Source organism: Nycticebus coucang, chromosome 7, assembly GCF_027406575.1.
Source record: "Nycticebus coucang isolate mNycCou1 chromosome 7, mNycCou1.pri, whole genome shotgun sequence".
Lineage (NCBI taxonomy): Eukaryota > Metazoa > Chordata > Mammalia > Primates > Lorisidae > Nycticebus > Nycticebus coucang.
In genome coordinates this window covers 100,242,388-100,264,832 of record NC_069786.1, presented here as the reverse complement: position 1 = coordinate 100,264,832, position 22,445 = coordinate 100,242,388, and the positions used below count along the sequence as shown (strand labels likewise).

At 41.1% G+C, this 22,445-nt stretch overlaps 1 protein-coding gene and 1 pseudogene across 8 annotated transcripts in view; both read left to right on the top strand.

Moving 5' to 3' along the window:
• Positions 1-1,227: 1,227 nt before the first annotated feature.
• ICA1L (islet cell autoantigen 1 like) overlaps positions 1,228-22,445 on the top strand; it is an 89,138-nt gene continuing 67,920 nt past the window's right edge. For 3 of the 7 annotated variants that reach the window (XM_053597443.1, XM_053597444.1, XM_053597438.1), the window contains exon 1: positions 1,228-1,775. The gene's annotated coding sequence lies outside the window, so the exon portion shown is untranslated. Of the gene's footprint in view, positions 1,776-2,463; positions 2,833-4,618; positions 4,779-10,357; positions 10,386-22,445 lie in introns of those variants that run through there. The other 4 variants (XM_053597440.1, XM_053597442.1, XM_053597439.1 and 1 more) reach the window with 4 other exon arrangements.
• On the top strand, positions 8,385-9,367 carry LOC128590188 (zinc finger Ran-binding domain-containing protein 2-like; annotated as a pseudogene). The gene has a single exon (XR_008381238.1). The product of XR_008381238.1 is annotated as a zinc finger Ran-binding domain-containing protein 2-like (transcript).

The following is a 22,445-nucleotide window of genomic DNA, read 5'->3' as shown; positions in this document are numbered from 1 at the left end:
CTCTTGCCTCAGCCTCCCAAGTGGCTGGGACTACAGGCACCTGCTACAACGCCTGGCTATATTTTTGTTGCCGTTTGGCCAGGGCTGGGTTTGAACCCACCACCTTTGGTATATGGGCCGGCACCCTACCCACTGAGCCACAGGCGCCACCCCATTTTTCAGATTTTTAAGGGGAGTACTTTGTAATATTAATATTCTGGAATCCCACCCCATCTTTGGTTTTCATGAGCATATAGACTAGTCATCCCCTTGGCAATAAGCTTTTTATTCCTTGCTTGCCTATGTGTCACAATTAATATGCAATTAATAGAGGCAGTAATATGCAATTAATTAATATTCTGCAAAGTTTTTGTAAAGTTGTCAAATTTCGGATTTAACAATAATTTTTTCATTTTAAAAATAAAGCATCTCCCATTAGTAACACAGTTTTACTTTTGCCCTATTTCCTTTTTTTTCCCTTTTGAAGACTCATTTATCACAAAAATTATGGATATGTGCATTTGAGACCAGTTGTTAGCAGCTGTTAAATTAGTCCTCTTAAAAATGAGAGTTAAATATAGTGTGTGAAACTTCCCTCGTGCCTAGCATTGGTACAAATGCTCCAGGAATGTAGAAGGCTCAAAAGCTTAGACCAGTGTTTTTCAACCTTTATCTCAGGGCACACTTAAACCTATAAACTTCCGCGGCGCACTTAAATTATGTTGAAGAAAGAAAGAAAGAAAAGAGTAAAAAAAAAGAATATACTTGCTGTGCTTTGAACTTTTTTTTTTTTTTTGTAGAGACAGAGTCTCACTTTATGGCCCTCGGTAGAGTGCTGTGGCATCACACAGCTCACAGCAACCTCCAACTCCTGGGCTTAAGTGATTCTCCTGCCTCAGCCTCCCAAGCAGCTGGGACTACAGGCGCCCGCCACAACGCCCGGCTATTTTTTGGTTGCAGTTTGGCCGGGGCTGGGTTTGAACCCGCCACCCTCGGTATATGGGGCCGGCGCCTTACCGACTGAGCCACAAGCGCCGCCCTGCTTTGAACTTCTTTAGAAAATAATTTAATCAACGATCTTTAAATTTTTTTGCGGCGGAGCGGTTGAAAATCACTGGCTTAGAGTCTCGCAGGGGCGGCACCTGCGAGCCCTGCGGCTGCAGTGAAGGCTCGGAGGCGGGGTGGGGGGGGACCCGAGGTGAGGGCGCGGGGCTCAGAAAAGGAAGCCGAGAATTCCTTCCACTTACCCACACCTCAGAGGGCTCACAGTTCCTCATTGTGATGTTTTAACCGTTCGGTGTTTGTTATTATTATTCTTATTATTTTTTGAGACAGTTTCGCTTTGTCGCCCTGGGTAGAGTGCCGTGGCCGTTTGGTGTTTGGTATTTCAGTTAAGTAAAGGCGCATTCAGGAAAGGAGGAATAGAACGGGTCCAGGAGTCCGCTCAAGAACCGACAGAGACACCATGGGACTCTACCCAGGGTGACAGCTTGAGATTCTGTCTCGAAAAAAAAAAAAGAAGAACCGACCTAGAGACTAGTCGGTCCGGAGCCGGTCTTCGGTGCGGCTAGGCTGGCGCCCGCGGGGAGGCAGGCCGACGCCGCGGCCGGGTGCTGGGCCGCCCGGTTTAAACCTCCCGCCTCCCGCGGCGGGAGCCCGACACCTCCACGCGCTGGTGCGGAGGGGCACGGGCTGCGGCAGCGGCGGAGGCCGGACGGGTGCCGGGACGGACCTCCGCGCGGCCGAACGCGACCTGAGGCAGCGGAGGACCGGCGCGTCGCGGCTCCGGCGTCGCGGTGAGCGTCTGCGGCCTCCCGTCCTCCGTCTTCCTCTTGGGCCGCGGTCCAGCAGGAGGCCAAACCTTGGGTTCCCATGGCGACGCCGGGAGGTGGGGGCGCTGACGGATGCGCCGTCCACAAGCGCACGCGGTCTCTCAGGGCCCTGTCTGGCCTCGGTTTCCTCAGGGACCCGGGCCCCAGCCTGCGGCCTTCCTTTGGGGCAAGGCCCTCGTTCGAGCTCCTCCGGACAGAACCGGCAAGGAGTGGCTTTTCGGGCGGCTGGGTCTTCTTGGGCGTAAAGGACCATCTACCCACCCTCGCCCGGGTCGTGACCCTGAGCAGAGGCCTGAGGCTTGTTTGGGTGATTTCTGTCGAAGGTGTAGGTCGCTTCTAATAGAGGCAGATGCTCACAGCTTTCAGGTGCTTGCCGGCTGACCACCTTTTAATTTTGTGCATATTTTTATTTCACTATTATTCTGTGATGTAAATGTCTTCCCTAGAAACTAACTGGCAACCGATTGATAAAACAAAAGTAAATAAATGTTCGCGGTTTGGGCTGAACTGCGGAATGCGCGCGCTCCTGCGGGGTTCGGAGCACAAATCCTGCCTCCCCAGGCCGGGAACCCAGCCCCCCTGCGCGGATCTTGTTCCCGGATCATCTGATTAGGTCCCCAAGTGATGTCAGTGGTCAGATACCTGACACTCTTAAGAAACATAGAGTGGGTAAAGTGGGGTGGGTAATCCATCCTGGCAACTCACCCGCGATGCTGTGGCTTTGCCAGTAGAGGGGGTGGGGTCATTTTTCGTGTAATAGATGCTCCTGATGCAGAGTATAAAAGCTATTATAAATTAGTTCACGTGAAATCGCTTGTTTGGAAAATAACGTTTTCCATGGTTCTGGATTTTTTTCTAAGTATTTATGTATTAATTTATTTGGTTCTAACTCAGGCAACGTACTGTAAGGCGATATTACTTTAATCATCTTCACACCAATATTTATGGAGTAGCGACAGGTGCCTCATCCTTTAGAAGGAGTTAATTGTACATTTACTGGCCAAATAAACATCTCCTAATGGTATGTATTTATTTTTATATGACCAAATTTATAACTTGTTTTATATGTTATTAACACCCAGCAGTCTTAGAAATCTACGTATTTAATACTGTGAAATGATTATACATCTAGCCATTGAAAACAGCTATGTGCAAGGCATTACCCATAGTTCTAATTACTAGTAATTATAATTGCCAAATGATTATAATTTTAGAATAACAGGTGCTCAGAGATCACCTAGGTCAGTTCAAAGGCCAAAAATTTCAAACATGAGATTGGTGGAAAAAGTAATAAGTTACTTTTTTTTTTTTAAGACAGTGTCTGGCTTTGTTGCCCTGGGTAGAGTGGCGTCATAGCTCACAGCAACTTCAAATTCTTGGGCTCAAGCGATTCTCTTGCCTCAGCCTCCCGAGTAGCTGGGACTACAGGCTCTGGCCACAATGCCCGGCTGTTTTTTAGAGACAGAGTCTCACTCTTGCTCAGGCTGGTCTTAAACTACTAAGCTCAATCAATCCCTCCGCCTTGGCCTCCCAAGAGCTGGGATTACAGGCATGAGCTGCTGTGTGCGGCAACATTTTTATTACAAATGCTTATCATAATATAGCTCATACCTGGCTTGCACCAGCCACATACACCCATGGTTGGCGGGTTCAAACCCAGCCTGGCCAGCTAAACCATAATGACAACTGCAACAAAAAATAGCTGGGCGTTGTGGTGGGCGCCTGTATTCCCAGCTACGTGGAAGGCTGAGGCCAGAGAATCTCTTGAGCCCAAGAGTTTGAGGTTGCTGTGAGCTGTGATGACACAGCACTTTACTGAGGGCGACAGCTTGAGACTCTTGTCTCAAAAAAAAAAAAATTAAAAAAAAACTTATACCCATTACTGAACTAGGACCAAGTATCAACGTATTAAATATAAAATATAATATACTGTTTTGTTTTACTATACTGTAAAACTTTGTGAATTTATTGTTTGATGCATCCTATGTTTAAAATTTTTTCTTTACTTTTATACTTTGGCTTTTTCAGTACTCACTGTGCCTCCTTTCAATTGTTATTCTTTACATGTATTTTTAAAATTTCAGAATATTATGTGGTACATACATAATTTGCTTTTAAATATTTATAGTCAGAGTTATAGGTGTGTTCCTCATCCAGTAATTGTGCAGTGTACCCATGTAATATACCTGTTGGGTGGGAATTTACCCATCTCTTTTTTCCATGCTTTCCTACTTGAATTTCATTGATAATTTACCTACGTAAGAACATATAGTACATATGGTGTTTGTTTTTCCATTCTTGCCATATTTCATGTAGGAGAATGGTCTCTAATTCCATCGAGGAATTGTAACAAAAGATACTAGATTTCCATTCTTGTGGCTGAATAGGATTCCATGGTATATATATACCACAATTTATTTATCCATTCATGTATTGATGGGCACTTGGGTAGTTTCTACATCTTTGCCATTGTTAATTGTGCTGCTATGAATATTGAGGTGCAAGTGTCTTTTTTTCCATTGGGTATATAACCTAGTAGAGGGACTGCAGGATTAAAAGGTAGTTCTACTTTAAGCTCTTTGAGGAATCTCCATACTAGTTTCCATAGAGGTTGAACTAGTTTGCAGTTCCACCAACAGTGTATGAGTGTTCCTTTTTCTTCGCATCCACACTGGCATCTGTTGCTTTGGGACTTTATGATGTGAGCCATTCTTACTGGTATTAGGTGATATCTCAGTGTGGTTTTGCTTTGCATTTCCCTGATAATTAGAGACAATCAGCAGTATTTCACGTGTTTGTTAGCCATTAGTCTATCTTCGTAAGAAAAGTTTCTGCTCGAAGCATCACCGCGCAGTGTCCTGGCGGGCTGTGTCCTGGGGCCTTGCGCAGCAGTTTGCACTTGGACTCTTTGTCATCACAACAGAACTAGGATTTATTGCCTTCCAGTGGCTGGGTGACCAGATCCAGGTGCGTAGGTGGTGCCCGGCTGTCCACGGCATCCTGGGCTGCGGGGAGGTGTGGGAGGAGCCACTCGGTTGGTGGGAAGGTTGGTGGAGAGGCCACAGAGAAGCCTCAATACTAGTAGGGTGGGTGTGAAGGGCAACCCAGGCCGGATTCTGCCCCATCTGATAAGAGTGGCCCTTTCCAAGGCTGGGTCCTCTGTGGAAGAAAACCCCAGAGAGGAAGTTCTCAGGGTGCCATCAGGGTGTGGCCTGCAGCAGGCATGGCGATTTGGAACTTATAATTGTTTAAAGTGTTAAAAAAAATTACAAATGATTTACTCCGAGTGTGTAGAGTTTAAAAAGAATGTTTATTGAAGTTAAACAAAAAAGTTTCTGCTCATCTCTCTTGCCCCATTTCTAATGGGGTTGTTTGATCTTTTCTTGTCGATTTTCTTAAGTTCTTTGTAGATTCTGGTAATCAGTCCTTTACCGGATGTTTAGCATGCAAATATCTTCTCCTATTCTATAGGTTGTCTGTTTGCCTTGCTCACTGTGTCATTGGTTGTGCAGAAACTTTTTAACTTGATCAGATAGTCATTTATTTATTTTTGTTGTTGCTGTGATTGCCATTGGGGTCTTCATCATAAATTCTTTACTTAGGCCAATATCTAGAAGACATTTTTATATTCTTTAACAGAAACAGATGGGGTGTGCGAAAGACTTTTAAATATGTCAGTAACTGGAAAGAATACCTCGTATGAAGTGGATTTTGTTATTTAATGGAATTGGATTCCCTTTTTCCAATTTGTTTATTATTCATTCATCCCTTAATTTTGCCTTTTTCTGGAATCAAAATTTTCAAACTTCTTCATGGACCAAGTATTCACCATTAAAAGTTAGTCACCCTGGCTCAGTGCCTGTAGCCCAGTGGTTAGGGCGCAGGCCACATATACCAAGGCTCATGGGTTTGAACCCAGCTGGGACCTGCTAAGCAACAATGACAACAGCAACAGAAAAATAGGGGGCCTTGTGGCTGGTGGCTATAGTCCAAGCTACTTGAGAGGCTGAAGCAAGAGAATCGCTTAAGTCTGAGAGTTTGAGGTTGCTGTGAGCTGTGACACCACAGCACTCTACCGAGGGCAACACAGTGAGACTCTGTCTCAAAAAACAAAACAAAACAAAAAAAAAGTTAGTCACCTTCTCTGTCCTTATTATTTTGCTATTGTTGACTCATTTGCATATAGGGTATCTTTTTCTTTTTTGCTTAATTTAGTTGAAATAGATAAGAAAAAAACAAAGACTGATGTAATAATATCTATATTTGCATCAGTCAACATTAAAAACTGTTAGCATTTTCTTATATTTCTTTCTAGGTTTTTTGTTTTTGTTTTTTGTTTTGAGACAGAATCTCACTCTTTTGCCTGGGCTAGTGGAGTGGCCTCATCATAGCTCCCTGAAACCTGAAACTCTTGGGATATCCTCCTGCCACAGTCTCCTAGGTAGCTGGAACTACAGGCACACACAACCACATCCATAATTTGTCTATATTTTTGTAGGTGACTCTATTGCTCAGGCTTGTCTCAAAGTTCTAGCCTCAAGCAATCCTTCCACTTCAGCCTCCCCAGGTGCTAGGATTATAGAAGTGAGCCACTGTGCCCAGCCTCTATAGTGTTTTTAAAATAAATTAGAGATTTCTGGCCGAGCATGGTGGCTCACGCCTGTAATCCTAACACTCTGGGAGGCTGAGGAGGCTGGATTGCTTGAGCTCACAAGTTCAAGACTTAACAAAAGCGAGACCCTGTCTGTACTAAAAATGGAAAAACTGAGGCAAGTGAATCATTTGAGCCTGAGAGTTGGAGGTTGCTGTGAGCTATGACGCCACAGCACTCTACCCAGGGCAACACCTTGAGACTGTCTCAAAAATAAATAAATAAATAAAATAAAATAAATTAGAGATTTCTAATAATGTTAAAGTTCTTTTTCTGCACATCCAATCCTCTTATTCCTAACTCAAGTACTCATCATTATGATTTGCTGTGTTTTGTATCTTTAAAAAAATGTTTTATGTGGTATGTTTTTAATTTTTAAATGTCATATCATATTGGATATAATCTGTACTTTTTGCACTCAGTATTTTTTTTTAATCTATTTTGATATTGATAATCTAGTCAATAGCATATTTGTTTTGTATAGTATTCTGTCATATGATTATATTACTTTTTGTTCATAGATTTTGATTAATAAGATTGTTTCCAGTTTTTGAGTATTACATACTAAAATAAACAATAGATATTCATTCGGTAAATTTTTTTTTTTGTAGAGACCGAGTCTCACTTTATGGCCCTCGGTAGAGTGCCATGGCCTCACACAGCTCACAGCAACCTCCAACTCCTGGGCTTACGTGATTCTCTTGCCTCAGCCTCCCGAGCAGCTGGGACTACAGGCGCCCGCCACAACGCCCGGCTATTTTTTTGTTGCAGTTCAGCCGGGGCTGGGTTTGAACCCACCACCCTTGGTATATGGGGCCGGCGCCCTACCGACTGAGCCACAGGCGCCACCCACATTTGGTAAATACTTAGCAAGCATCTACTATGTGCTCCACACTATTTGCTCACAAACAGGTGAAAATCTCTGCCCACATAAAGATTTAAATACCTAGTGATTGGCTCAGTGCCCATAGCTCAGTGAGTAGGGCGCCGGCCATATACACTGAGGTTCGTGGGTTCGAGCCCAGCCCAGGCCTGCTAAACAATGACAATTGCAACCAAAAAATAGCTGGGCGTTGTGGCAGGCACCTGTAGTCCCAGCTACTCAGGAGGCTGAGGCAAGAGAATTGCTTGAGCCCAAGAGTTTGAGGTTGCTGTGAGCTGTGATGCCATGGCACTCTTCCAAGGGTGACATAGTGAGACTCTGTCTCTAAATAAATAAATTAATTAATTAATACCAGGTGATAGAACTGCTAGGTCCAGGAAATAGAAATACCTTTAATTTTATAAGAAACTTCCAGACCTTTTCCAAAATAGTTGTTCTATTTTATATTGTTCTATTTTATACTTTCATCTGAAAAATATGAGAGTTGTAGTTGGTCATGTCCTCATCAGTTGTCATACTGGCAGTCTTTATCATTTAAGGCAGTATAGTGGGTGGGTAGTGGTGTATTTTCAGCTGAGAATCCATGCCTGCTCTTAGATTTATCAGAAGTTTCCACGGCCATGGTGCCATGTGTGCCTGTAGTCCTAGCTATTCCATATGCTAAAGTGGGGGCATTACTTGAGCCTAGCAGTTCAAGGATCATTGTGCCAGTGCACTCGAGCTGGGTAACATTGAAATCCCACCTCTTAAAAAAATACAAAAACTTTTTTTTCTTTTTGAGGGAGATTCACATAACCATACAGTTAACTATTTTGAAGTATATAATCAGTGCTATTTAGTGTTTTTACAGTGTTGTGAAGTCAGCTCTCTCTAGTTTTAAAACTTTTTCCTTACCAGCCAGGTGCAGTGGCTCACACCTGTAATCCTAGCATTCTGGGAAGTGAAGGTGGGTAGATCCCTTGAGCTCAGGAGTTTGAGACCAGCCTGAGCAAGAGTGAGCCTCCCATCTCTATTAAAAATAAAAATAAAACAACTGCGGGTGGCTGTGGTGCTGGCGTCCAAGATGTCAACCAAGAATTTCCGAGTCAATGACGGAGACTGGATTTGCCCGGACAAGAAATGTGGAAATGTAAACTTTGCTAGAAGAACTAGCTGTAATCTGTGTGGTCAGGAGAAAACAGCTGAGGCCAAGATGATGAAAGCTGGGGGCACTGAAATAGGAAAGACACTTGCAGAAAAGAGCCGAGGTCTTTTTAGTGCTAATGACTGGCAGTGTAAGACTTGCAGTAATATGAATTGGGCCAGAAGATCAGAGTGTAAAGTGTATGCTCCAAAGTATGCTAAATTAGAAGAAAGAACAGGGTATGGTGGTGGTTTTAATGAAAGAGAAAATGTTGAATATATACAAAGAGAAGAATCTGATGGTGAATATGATGAGTTTGGATGTAAAAAGAAAAAGTACAGAGGGAAGGCAGTTGGTCCTGCATCTATATTGAAGGAAGTTGAAGATAAAGAATCAGAGGGAGAAGACGAGGATGAGGTTGAAGATCTTTCTAAATATAAATTAGATGAGGAGAGGATGAAGATGATGCTCATCTCTCAAAATATAATCTTGATGCCAGTGAAGAAGAAGATAGTTATAAAAAGAAATCTAACAGACAAAAGTCGGTCAAAGTCTCGATCTTCACATTCACGATCTTCATCACACTTATCCTTCCCCTCAAGTTCAAGGTCTAGGTCCAGGTCCCGTTCAAGAAGTTCTTCAGTTCACAGTCAAGATCTCGTTCCAGTTCTAGAGAACGTTCAAGATCTCATGGGTCAAAATCAAGATCCAGCTCCAGGTCCCACAGAGGCTCCTCTTCCCCATGAAAAAGATCTTACTCAAGTTCATCATCTTCTCCTGAGAGGAGCAGAAAGAGAAATTGTTCTAGATCTTCTTCATCTGCTGATCGCAAAAAAAGACGAACAAGATCACAGTCACCTGAAAGCCAGGTGATTGGTGAAAACACTAAACAACCCTGAGTCCAGGGCCAACCCCTATGGAACATCACTACTTTACCCAGGCGCCGCAGGTCATCTTCTGGATCATCCCATTCTGGTTCTTGTTCAAGTTCAAAAAAGAAATAATGTGTTAAAATTTACATAAAAAAAAAATCCAGTACAGTGCATGAAGCATATTTTTAAAGAAGTTGGTGTCTTACTTGGTCGGAAGTGCTAAATCTGCTAGTAGAGGTGCATGCCTTCATTGCTTTTCAGAACAATACACCTGTGTTTATTTGTGAAGTTAAAAGTAAATAGCATTTTATTTGTCTCAAATAAATAATGTCTCAAAATAGATGTTCTATTTATCATTTATTATTTACAACCATTTGCTTCATCCATCAACCATCTCAGCTATGACAGAATACTTTGTTTCCTAATTTAAACTCTGTTTTTCTCATTTCCAAATATGTCCTGTCTATTGACTAAGACAGTGTTAACCAGGTTCGTTTGAACTTTGTGCATGGAGGCAAGACTGGTAAACTTGTTGGAAACTGCCTGTTTTATGTTTTTATCTGATAAAAGAAGTCAACCTGTTTGTTGTTAACATATGTCAATGTTATACTTAACATAAAAAAGTTAAACAGTTTAAACAGCTAACTGGAAACTTGTTTATTTTTAAATTCCCTATGCTAAGGGTGCCTTAGAATCATTGTCTCCCTTTTATCTAGCTTTATTTTTTTGTACCATCACATTTATTGCAAAAGAATCTTGTGGAATTCCTGAAGGAGAAAATGTTATTTTCCTTTCTGACACATAATTTGGGGCAAGAAAGAAAGCCTAACATTTCATCTGCATTGATAGGGTTTCCTGTCAGGAGAAACATCTTATTTTAAAATGTACCATCAGTATTTTAAGAAGCTTTGTGTGATACCCTTTAAAATCCAGTTGTGAAATGTGATAGGGTAGAAAAGGCTAAATCATAGTTAATGAGAAAATTTAAGAAAGCTTTTGAAGTATATTTCTTTTCAGATGAAAGGACACCACAGACATTGTGAATGTAAGTGAACATTTGTCTCTAGATGACTTACTATAAACACTGCATAAAGTTTTCTTCCAAATAAGGCAAAATCATTATTTTTTTCCTGTTCACTTGAAATAACTTATGGCTTAAAATGCTTTCAGAGTTTGTTTTATTTTTCAAAATTAAAATTTGGTCGCTGAACTCCATTTTGTTTTCTGGTTTAAAAATGAAAAAGGTTTCTCTTAACAGTATCTTCAGTGACAATACAAGGTAAGTATATTAAGGGAAACTGACAATTGTGCTTGTGGGTTTTTGTTACGGGGTATTGACTTATTTTTTGGTTTTCTTTCCCCGGAACATTGTCTGCTACAGTTTAAATAAAAATTTAAATTTGTTCAAGGTATTTAGTAGACAGATCAAACAAAATTAAATTTGTTTTTTATTTTAAAGTGTTTTTCTCTTCAACTTATCTAAAAATGAAAGCAAGATATTTTATGTAGAAATATTTTGATAATATTTTTACAATGGCTTTCCCGTGTTTTTATGTCTTAATTTTCTTTGCTATGTGTACTGTAGGTTGCACAAGAACTTTTCCTCTCTTGTAATTGTGCCTCAGACTTTTTTTTTTTTTTTTTTTGTAGAGACAGAGTCTCACTTTATGGCCCTCGGTAGAGTGCCGTGACATCACACAGCTCACAGCAACCTCCAACTCCTGGGCTTACGCGATTCTCTTGCCTCAGCCTCCCAAGTAGCTGGGACTACAGGTGCCCGCCACAACGCCCAGCTATTTTTTGGTTGCAGTTCAGCCTGGGCCGGGTTTGAACCCGCCACCCTCGGTATATGGGGCCGGTGTCTTACTGACTGAGCCACAGGCGCTGCCTTGTGCCTCAGACTTTTTGAAAGTCCACCTTCTAAGTTGCTCAGATCATCTTCTAGATTCTGCATGTTACCATTGGTTTATTTTTGTGCTTTCTGTATTTAAAACTTTGACTGTACTAAGCAAATGCAAGGTAATAAATTTAGCTAATAGTAGTTTACAAACAACTGAGATGATTATGATTTAATTTGGTTGAACTAAGCTGTGTACTGGTTCATTTCATAAGGAAATGATACTGTAGACAAATGTAAATAAAGCCTGTGAGTCAAGCATCAAGTGGTGTTTGTTAGAAATAAACTAGAGATTTAAATAATAATAATAAAATTAAAATAAAAATAAAAAATTGGCAGGCACCTGCACTCCAGCTACTCAGGAGGCTGGGTCAGGAGTATCATTTGAACCTAGGAGCTTGAGGTTGCTGTAGCTAGGCTGATGCCATAGCATTGTAGCCTGTGGTCACAGAGTGAGACTCTGTGTCAAAAAACAACAAAAACAAAACTTTTTCATTACTTTATTAGAAAACACCTCCTCGGGCGGCACCTGTGGCTCAGTGAGTAGGGCGCTGGCCCCACATGCTGAGGGTGGCGGGTTCAGACCCAGCTCCAGCCAAACTGCAACAAAAAAATAACCGGGCGTTGTGGCGGGCGCCTGCAGTCCCAGCTGCTCGGGAGGCTGAGGCAAGAGAATCGCTTAAGCCCAAGAGCTGGAGGTTGCTGTGAGCCGTGTGACGCCATGGCACTCTACCGAGGGCGATACAGTGAGACTCTGTCTCTACAAAAAAAAAAAAAAGAAAGAAAGAAAACACCTCCTACTCATTCATTGATCACTCAGTTCTGTTTTATTGATGAGTGGTATTTCATAATATATTGTAATTTGTTTATTGTTAATAGACTTTCTAATTTTTAGCTATTATGAATACAGCTGGTAAGAACATGTATAGGTCTTTGGGCATAAGTTTTCATTTCTCTTGGGTAAATATTTCAGAAATTATTGAGTTTGTGTTCAGTGTTTATAGGAAACTGTCAAATTTTGCTGAAGTGGTTATACACGTACTATTTTATATTCCCACAGGAATGTATAAAGGTTCCAGTTTTTTACCGTCCCTGCCAACATTTTGAATTGGCAGTTCATTAGCAAATTCAAGTGATTGTGTGTTAGTATTTCTTTATCGTTTTAATTTGCATTTCTCTGATAAGTAATGATGTTGAATATCTTTTTATATGCTTATTGGCCACTAGTATACAGTCATGTGCTGAATAATGATGTTTCTGTCAATGACAGACCACATACACAACAGAGGTCCCATAAAATTGTGATATTGTAACTTTTCTGTGTTTAGATATGCAAATACAGGTACTTGCCATTTTGTTACATTATTTAATAATTTAATATGCTGTCTAGGTTTATAGCCTAGGACCAAGAGGTCACTGTACCATGTAGCTTAGGTGTGTAGTAGATTTATACCATCTAGGTTTGTATAAGTGTGCTCTGTGATGTTCACACAATGACGAAATCACCTAATAACATGTTTCTCAGAACATACCCCCATAGTTAAATAATGCATGACTGTATATGAATATCTTTTGTGAGTTTGCTAAAATAATTTACCTATAAAAATGAGAATGTCTAGCTGGACGTTGTGGCGGGCGCCTGTAATCCCAGCTACTCAGGAGGCTGAGGCAAGAGAATCGCTTAAGCCTGGGAGTTGGAGGTTGCTGTGAGCTGTGTGATGCCACAGCACTCTACCAAGGGCCATAAAGTGAGACTCTGTCTCTACAAAAAAAAAAAAAAATGAGAACGTCAGGCTGAATGAGGTGGCTTATGCCTGTAGTCCTAGCACTTTGGGAAGCCGAGGTGGGTGAATAGCTTGAGCTCATGAGTTCAAGGCCAGCCTGAGCAAAAGTGAGACTCCATCACTACTAAAAATAGAAAAACTGAGGCAAGAGGATCACTTGAGCCCAAGAGTTGGAGGTTGCTGTGAGCTGGTCTCGAACTTCTGAGCTCAGGCAAGTGTTGGGATGACAGGCATCAGGCATGAGCCACTGCCTGGTTCAATTTTTTTATAATTCATGTTTTTTGTAGTTTAAGAAATCTTTACCTACCCCAAGGTTGCAAAAATTTTCTTTTAGGAGTTTTACAGTTTAAAATTTTACATTTAAATCTGTTATACATTTTCCATTAATCTTTGTATATGATGTTAAGAGTGAAGAATATTTCTTTTGATATTCAGTTGTCCTAGAATTATTTGTTAAAAGTCTATCCTTTTGGGCGGCGCCTGTGGCTCAGTCGGTAAGGTGCCGGCCCCCATATACCGAGGGTGGCGGGTTCAAACCCGGCCCCGGCCAAACTGCAACCAAAAAATAGCCGGGCGTTGTGGCGGGCACCTGTAGTCCCAGCTACTCGGGAGGCTGAGGCAAGAGAATCGCTTAAGCCCAGGAGTTGGAGGTTGCTGTGAGCTCTGTGAGGCCACGGCACTCTACCAAGGGCCATAAAGTGAGACTCTGTCTCTACAAAAAAAAAAAAAAAAGAAAAGTCTATCCTTTCTACCAGTGAATTGTTTTGGTAGCCTTGTCAGAAATGATTTGGGTGTGTATTTGTGGGTCTATTTCTGCATGCTCTTTAATTTTTATCAGCAGTATGCTATATACCCTGTTTCCCCAAAAATAAGACATCCTCCGAAAATAAGACCTACTTACAGGAAAGATAAGACGTCCCCTGAAAATAAGACCTAGCGCATCTTTGGGAGCACACCTTAAAATAAGACACTATCTTATTTTTGGGGAAACAGGGTAGTAGTCCAGTACATCTTTCATTGAATTTGTTGCTAAATATTTCATGGTTTTGGATACTATGAAAATGATAGTGAATTTTTTTTTTTTTGGCCAGGGCTGGGTTTGAACCCTCCACCTCCGGCATATGGGACTGGCGCCCTACCCCTTGAGCCACAGGCGCCGCCCCGACAGTGAATTTTTTATTTCACTTTCTTTTTGTTTGTTACAGATACACAAAAATGTGATAACATTTGTTTTAGATTGACTAATTCACTAATTGCTAAATTTACTTTGATCTACTAAGTAGATACAGTAGGGTTTTAAAGAGTCTTTAGGATTTTTGTATACATGATCATGTCACCTGTGAATAAAAACAGGTTTGCTTTTTCCTATTCTACGTTAAAGTGGTATGAGTGATCATCTTTGCCTTGTTTCAAGTCTTTATTTTTTTTGAGACAGAGTCTCAAGCTGTCGCCCTTGTTAGAGTGCTGTTATATCACAGCTCACAACAACCTCAAACTCTTTGGCTTAAGTGATTCTTTTGCCTCAGCCTCCCAAATAGCTGGGACTACAGGCACCCACCACAATGCCTGGCTTTTTTTGGTTGCAGTTGTCATTTGGCAGGCCCCGGTTGGATTTGAACCCTCCAGCTCCAGTGTATGTGCCTGGTGCCTTAGCCACGTGAACTACAGGCGCTGAGCCCCTTGTTACAAGTCTTACAGGAAGATGTTCAGTATCTCACAGTTAAGTATAATGTTAGCTGTTGGTTTTGTTTGGTTTTGTTTTGTTTTTGAGACTTGAGTCTCAAGTTGTTGCCCTAGATAGAGTGCCGTGGCATCATGATAGCTCACAGCAATCTCCAACTCTTGGGCTCAAGCCATCATCTTGCCTCAGTTTTTTCTATTTTTAGTAGAGACACAGTCTCAATTTTTGCTCACGGTGGTCTTGAACTTGTGAGCTGAAGCAATCTACCCGCCTCAGCCTCCCAGAGTGCTAGGATTACAGGCGTGAGCCATAGTGCCCTTAATCGACATCCTTTGTCATCCCTACTTTGCTGTGTTTCTTTTTTTTTAATCATGAATGAGTCATAAGTTTTCTCAAAATTTTTTTCCTACATCTGTTGAAAAGATCATATGATGTTTCTCCTTTAATGGTAAACAAATCTTGCATCCTTGAAATAAATTCCACCTGGTTAGTTGTATTTTATCTTTTTATCCTACTCTTTATATATGCTTTTTAGAGCTGTTAGAATTTTGTGAGTGATTTTTACATTCATGTTTGTGAAGAATATTGGTTTATGATAATATTTTCTTGCAAAATCTTTTGTTCTAACATGAGGGTTATGCTCATAAAATGACTTGGGTACTGGCCAGGCACGGTGGCTCACACCTGTAATCCTAGCACTGTGGGAGGCCAAGGTGGGTGGATTGCTTGAGCTCCCAAGTTTGAGACCAGTCTGAGCAAGACCGAGACCCCCATTTCTACTAAAACTGCTTGAGCTCAGGAGTTCAAGAGTGAGACTCCATTTCTACTAAAAATAGAAAAAACTAGCCAGGCATCATGGCAGGCACCTATAGTCCACGCTACTTGGGAGGCTAAAGCAAGAGGATCACTTGAGCCCAAGAGTTTAAGGTTGCCTTGACCTATGATGCCATGGCAGTCTACTAAAGGCAAAAAAGTGAGAGTGTCTCAAAAAAAAAAAAAAAAAAGTTGAGAACCGTGACTTCCCCTTGTACTCTGTAAAAGAGTATGTAAATGTGATGCATATCTTCTTAAATGTTTGACAGAATTCACCAGTGAAGCCATCCAGGCCTGCAGTAAAAAAATTACAAATTCAATTTTTAAAATGGTTATAAAGTAATATAGATGATTTCTTCCTTGTATTAGTTTTTTTGTAGAGACAGAGTCTCACTGTACTGCCCTCGGGTAGAGTGCCATGGCGTCACACGGCTCACAGCAACCTCTAACTCTTGGGCTTACACAATTCTCTTGCCTCAGCCTCCCAAGCAGCTGGGACTACAGGTTTTGTGCAGTTTGGCCAGGGCTGGGTTTGAACCCGCCACCCTCGGCATATGGGGCCGGCGCCCTACTCACTGAGCCACAGGCACCGCCCCTTGTATTAGTTTTTTGTTGTTGTTGTTGAGACAGGGTCCCACCCTATGCCCCTGAGCAGAGTGCAGTGGGCGTGGTAGCTCACCACAACCTCAGACTCGGGGCTGCCGGCACCCCACTGCCTCAGCCTCCGGAAGCCGCTGGGATTACCGGCGCCCAGCTGGGTTTTTCCATTTTTTTCACGAGTCGGGGTCTCACTGTCGCTCAGGCGAGTCACGAACTCCTGAGCTCAAGCGATTCTCCCTCCTCAGCCTCCCACAGTGCTGGGATTACAGGCGTGAGCCACCACGCCCGGCTGTATTAGTTTTTTTAAGCTGCAACTTTTCGAGGAATTTGTCCATTTCATCTAAGTTGTAGAATCTTTTGTCATAAAGTTGTTCATAATATACCTATAACAATCTTTTTTCTTTCTTCTTCTTCTTTTTTTTTTTTTGTAGAGACAAGAGTCTCACTTTACTGCCCTTGGTAGAGTGCCATGCCGTCACAGCTCACAGCAACCTCCAGCTCCTGGGCTTAGGCGATTCTCTTGCCTCAGCCTCCCCAGTAGCTGGGACCAGGGGCGCCTGCCACAACACCCAGCTATTTTTTGTTGCAGTTTGGCCAGGGCCGGGTTTGAACCCACCACCCTCCGTATATGGGGTTGGTGCCCCACTCACTGAGCCACAGGTGCTGCACTATAACAATCTTTAAATGTCTGTGGGTTCTATACTAATCTTCCTTCTTTTTTGCCTGATATCTCATTTGCATTTTCTTTCTTTCTTTTGTTCTTTTTTTTTGAGACAGTCTTATTATGTTGTCCTCCATAGAGTGCTGTGGTGTCACAGCTCACAGCAACCTCAAACTCTTGGGCTCAAGTGATTCTCTTGCCTCAGCCTCCTGAGTAGCTGGAACCACAGGTGCCCACCACAACACCCAGCCATTTTTTTGGTTGCAGCTGTCAATTGTTGTTTTTAGCAGGCCCTGGCCGGGCTTGAACCCGCCACGTTTGGTGTACGTAGCTGGTGCCCTACTCACTGAGCTACAGGTGCCAAGCCTTTCTTTCTTGATCTGTCTTGCTAGAAGCTTATAAATTTTAGTAATTTTTTCAGGAGAACCAACTTTTAACTTTGTTGATTTTCTTTCTAATTTGTTTCCTATTTCACTGAACTTATAATAATTTTATTATTTTTTTCTTCTAAAAAATAATAACAACATGGGTTTAACTGGCTCTTCTTTTTCTAACTTCTTCAAGTGGAAGCATAGATAATTGATTTTATACCTTTTTCCTTTTCTTCTCCTTTTTCTTCCTTCTTTCTTATTTCTTTTTTCATTCTTCTGACAGGCTTTCAGTCTGTTGCCCAGGCTGGATGGAATGACATGATCATAGCTCACTATAGCCTTGAACTCTTGGGCTTTGGAGTAGGATTGCTTGAGACTAGTTTGGAGTAGGAGGAGTTAGAGACTAGTTTGATCAACATAGTAAGACCTCACCTCTACAAAAAAAAATAGAAAAATTAACCAGGTGTAGTGGTACACTCCTGTAGTCCCAGCTACTTGACTATAAGGAGGCAGGAGGATCACCTGAGCCAAGGAATTTGAGGTTGTAGTGGCTATGATGATGCCGCGGCACTCCAGCCCAGGCAACAGATTGAGATCCTATCTTAAAGAAACAAAACAAAACAAAACAGGAATATATGGCTCTACCTTAACGGAAAGGGGGATACATATATGTATTTACAAATGCCAGTGTGATGCTTAATGGTAAAGCATCATTAGCACTCCCACCAAAGATAGAACAAAATCAAGGAAGCTTCCCACTAGTCTATTATTTAGCATTGTTCTAGAAATGGTAAACAATACAGTGGGATTAAAAAAGGCACGATACTTTTGAAAAGGAGAGACAAAATTATCATTATAGACACTGAATAGGATACCTGAAAAACTTAAGATATGCCATTAAGAAACTATTACAAGGGGGTGGCACCTGTGGCTCAGTGGGTAGGGCACTGGCCCTATATACCAAAGGTGGCAGGTTCAAACCCAGCCCCGGCTAAATTGTGGCAAAAAAATGGCCGTGCATTGTGGTGGGCGGCTGTAGTCCCAGCTACTTGGGAGGCTGAGGCAGGAGAGTCGCCAAAGCCCAGGAGTTGGAGGTTACTGTGAGCTGTGTGATGCCATGGCACTCTACCAAGGGCGATAAAGTGAGACTGTCTCTACAAAAAAAGAAAAAAGAAAGAAAGAAACTATTAGAAGGAATAAAATATTTTAATAAGGTAATTATAAAATGTACAGAATTAAACCATTTTCCTATTGATTTCCAAAAAATGAATCATTAGAAAATATAATACAAGAAAAGTTCATCCTAATTAAAATTCCTAAGAATAAATTCAATAAGAATAATCTAATGTTGGCAACTTAAACATGTCTCAAATTTTTATTTTTATTTTTTGTAGAGACAGAGTCTCACTTTATGGCCCTTGGTAGAGTGCCGTGGCATCACACAGCTCACAGCAACCTCCAACTCCTGGGCCCAAGCGATTCTCTTGCCTCAGCCTCCCGAGTAGCTGGGACTACAGGCGCCCGCCACAACGCCCAGCTATTTTTTGGTTGCAGTTCAGCCTGGGCCGGGTTTGAACCCGCCACCCTCTGTATATGGGGCCGGCGCCTTACTGACTGAGCCACAGGCGCTGCCCATGTCTCAAATTTTTAAATATAACTTACTTTACTTATAAAAAGTCTTTAATAAGCACATTTAACAAAAATGTGTATTGCTAACGTCTCTGAATGGTGAATGATTTTGCGACAAATGAGGGTAAGTGATACTCTAATCTCTTTATAGCAAATTGTTTTATGCCATCTCAGTTATGATTAAGATCTAAAAAATCTTCAGTTGGTCTATCATTTTATGGAAGTCTCCATCCCTTTTGAATTAAGATAGAAAGTTAGACTAAAGCACCTCTAAAGTTTATTTTAACATTTCTTTTGTTTTTTTTTTTTAGAGACAAAGTCTCACTTTATTGCCCTCAATAGAGTGCTTTGGCGTCACGGCTCACAGTAGCCTCCAACTCCTGGGCTTAGGAGATTCTCTTGCCTCAGCCTCCTGGGTAGCTGGGATTACAGGTATCTGCCACAACGCCTGGCTATTTTTTCTTTTGTTGCAGTTTGGCCGGGGCTGAGTTTGAACCCACCACCCTCGGTATATGGGGCCGGTGCCCTAACCACTGGGCCACAGGCACCACCCTATTTTAATATTTCAATGGTGTGGTTTAAGTATCTGTTATATATACATATTTCTCTGTTAGTAATCTTTTTTTTTTTTTTTGAGCAGGGTCTCCCTCTGTCACCCTGGCTAAAGTGCAGTGGCATCATCATAACTCACTGCTACCTCCAACTACTGGGCTCAAACCATCCTCCCTTTGCCTCCCAAGTAGCTAGGATTACAGGCATGGGCCACCATGCTCGGCTAACTGTTCTATTTTTGGTAGATATGAAATTTTGCTTTTGCTCAGGATGGTCTTGAACTCCTGTCCTCAAGCAATCCTCTCCTGTCCTCAAGCAATCCACTTTATAGCCCTTGGTAGAGTGCCATGTTGTCTCAGCTGACAGCAACCACCAACTCCTGGGCTTAGGTGATTCTCTTGCCTCAGCCTCCCAAGTAGCTGGGACTACAGGTGCCTGCCACAACGCCCAGCTAGTGTTTTTTGTTGTTGCAGTTTGTCCGGGGCCGGGTTTGAACCCGCCACCCTCGGTATATGGGGCTGGCGCTCTATGCTCTGAGCCACAGGCGCTGCCCCCCAATTTCTACTTTCTTTTTTGAAGGTCTCATATGTTTTCACTGCTTAGCCATGTTTATAGAGCAAATACTCATGTCATCATTTTTTATTTAAGTTCTGTTAAAAGTTAAAATGAGTGGGTGGCGCCTGTGGCTCAAGGAGTAGGGCACCAGTCCCATATGCCGGAGGTGGCAGGTTCAAACCCAGCCCCGGCCAAAAACCACAAAAAAAAAAAAAAAAAAAAAAAAAGTTAAAATGAGTAATATCAAATGATAAGACTTCTTAGGGGGTGGCACCTGTGGCTCAAAGGAGTAGGGCGCTGGCCCCATATGCCGGAGGTGGCAGGTTCAAACCCAGCCCCGGCCAAAAACTGCAAAAAAAAAGAAAAAAAGAATTCTTAATTTAAGTGCCAGCAATTTTTGTTCTAAGCACTTTACATATGTTTTTCATTTAACTTATAACAACCTATTTTAATCTTCTTTTACTGATGAGGAAACTAAAAGTCAGATTAGTATAACACACAATTTCCTAGAACTAATAAATAAGAGTTCTTAGCTTGAAACATAGTCTGACTAAAGACTGAAGCTTGAAACATTTAATATAAATAAATTGTTTTAAACAATTAAAATGAATATTTAATTGCCTGTTAAATATTTCTGTAAACTTATATGTGTCTTATTTCAAACTCAAAATGTCAGAAATGAAATATATAATTTTCCTACTTAGATAGCTGCTTCTTCTAACGGCTTTATTTTTCAGGAGCAAAATGGTAAGTTGTTATTTTCTAAATTCTATAGATTCTTACTGTCCGGATCATCAGTCTGCCTTTTTATTCTTTAGCCTATATTCAGGATAACATTTCCTTGCCTCATGCTGTTAAAATCTGTTTTTCTTCAACATACAGTTCAAAGGAAATTTCACTCATGGTACCCAGTACACCTGAATTCTAATCCTATTTGTTAGTTATTAGCTGTGAGATTTTTGGCAGGAAAGGTGGATAAAAGCTCCTTTACAAATGAAGTAGATGTGATTTAATACATAGTGTTTCTAATAACTATTCTAACTTCTCAGACATTTTTATTTGCACTTACTAATTATTTCAGACAGGTCTGATTGCTGTATAAAGTATAGGCACTCAATGTATATTTAATAATGAATGAATGACTCACTTTTAGTAAGGACGTACAAGTGTTGCATCGTACTAATGAATAAAATATAAAAAGGTAAAACCAAAAACATATACCTGGGCTCAATAATCAACTAGACATTAAAAAAAAATAGTTATATAAAAACTAGTTATATATGTTAATTATAATACATTTAGAAACTACAAAAAACTGTCATCCATGATTTCACTTCAGAGAAAGCCATTGTTGACATTTTAGAGTGTTTCCTATCAGTCCTCCCCACAGTTTTTTTCTCCCCAGTTTATAAAAAGTCATTTATAAACTGTGACTCTTTGATGATTATGTTGTAAGAAGATTCATGGCTTGAGAGCCAGAATAATAAGGAGTACTACATTAATATATATATATATGTTTTTTTTTTTTTTTTTTTGAGACAGAACCTGAAGCTGTCCTCCTGGGTAGAGTGCTGTGACATCACAGCTCACAGCAACCTCCAACTCCTGGGCTTAAAGGATTCTCTTGCCTCAGCCTCCCAAGTAGCTGGGACTAAAGGCGCCTGCCACAACGCCCACCTATTTTTTGGTTGCAGTTGTCATTGTTGTTTGGTAGGCCCGGGCTAGATTCAAACCTGCCAGCTCTGGTGTATGTGGCTGTTGCCTTAGCCGCTTGAGCTACAGGCGCTAAGCCAGTACTACATTAATAGTAAACAGCAAACATGTGTAATGTATTTTCTTAATTGCATCAAATAGTGGTGTTATATTTAGGCAAAAGCCTTCACAGATTATTTTTCTCATAGGGATTTCAGTGCTTTAGCTTGCACATTTCACATCAGTCTGTTTTGCCTGCTTTCAGGCAATGAGATTGTGAGTACAAAACTACTCTAGGACAATATTGATTTGTTTTATTTTGTTGTAAGATTTAAATTCCAAATTGGGAGAAAGCTCAATGTGTTAAATATTTTATAGTGTAAAAGGGAATAAAGTGTTCTATGTGGTTAATTATTTTCAAACTTTAAAAATTGTGTTTTACTAGAAATAAAGGAGAATTCTATTTAAGTTGGCATGGTAAGAATAGCTCTAAATTTCTAGTAGTCATTAAAAAGAAGATAGCATGGCTAAATAATAAAATAAACTTATTCAAAATCCAAAGGTTGGGGGAAAGGAAAGCAAAACCACAAAAAAAGAGCAATGTTTGGATAATAAAACACTGTTATGCTTGTGTTTTGAAACTGCTGAAGTTGGCATTACAATTTATTTGGAATCTTGAAATAAATATTTTTCAAATGTCAAATCTGGACCAGAAACAAAGTAAAACACAAAGTGGTAAGTAGGGCTGAAACAAATGTGCTAAGGTCTTAATAAAGAAGTAGTTAACTTTGGCCAGGTATAAGGGTTCATGCCTGTAATCTCAACATTTTGGGAGGCTGAGGAGGCAGGATCACTTGAGGCCAGGAGTTT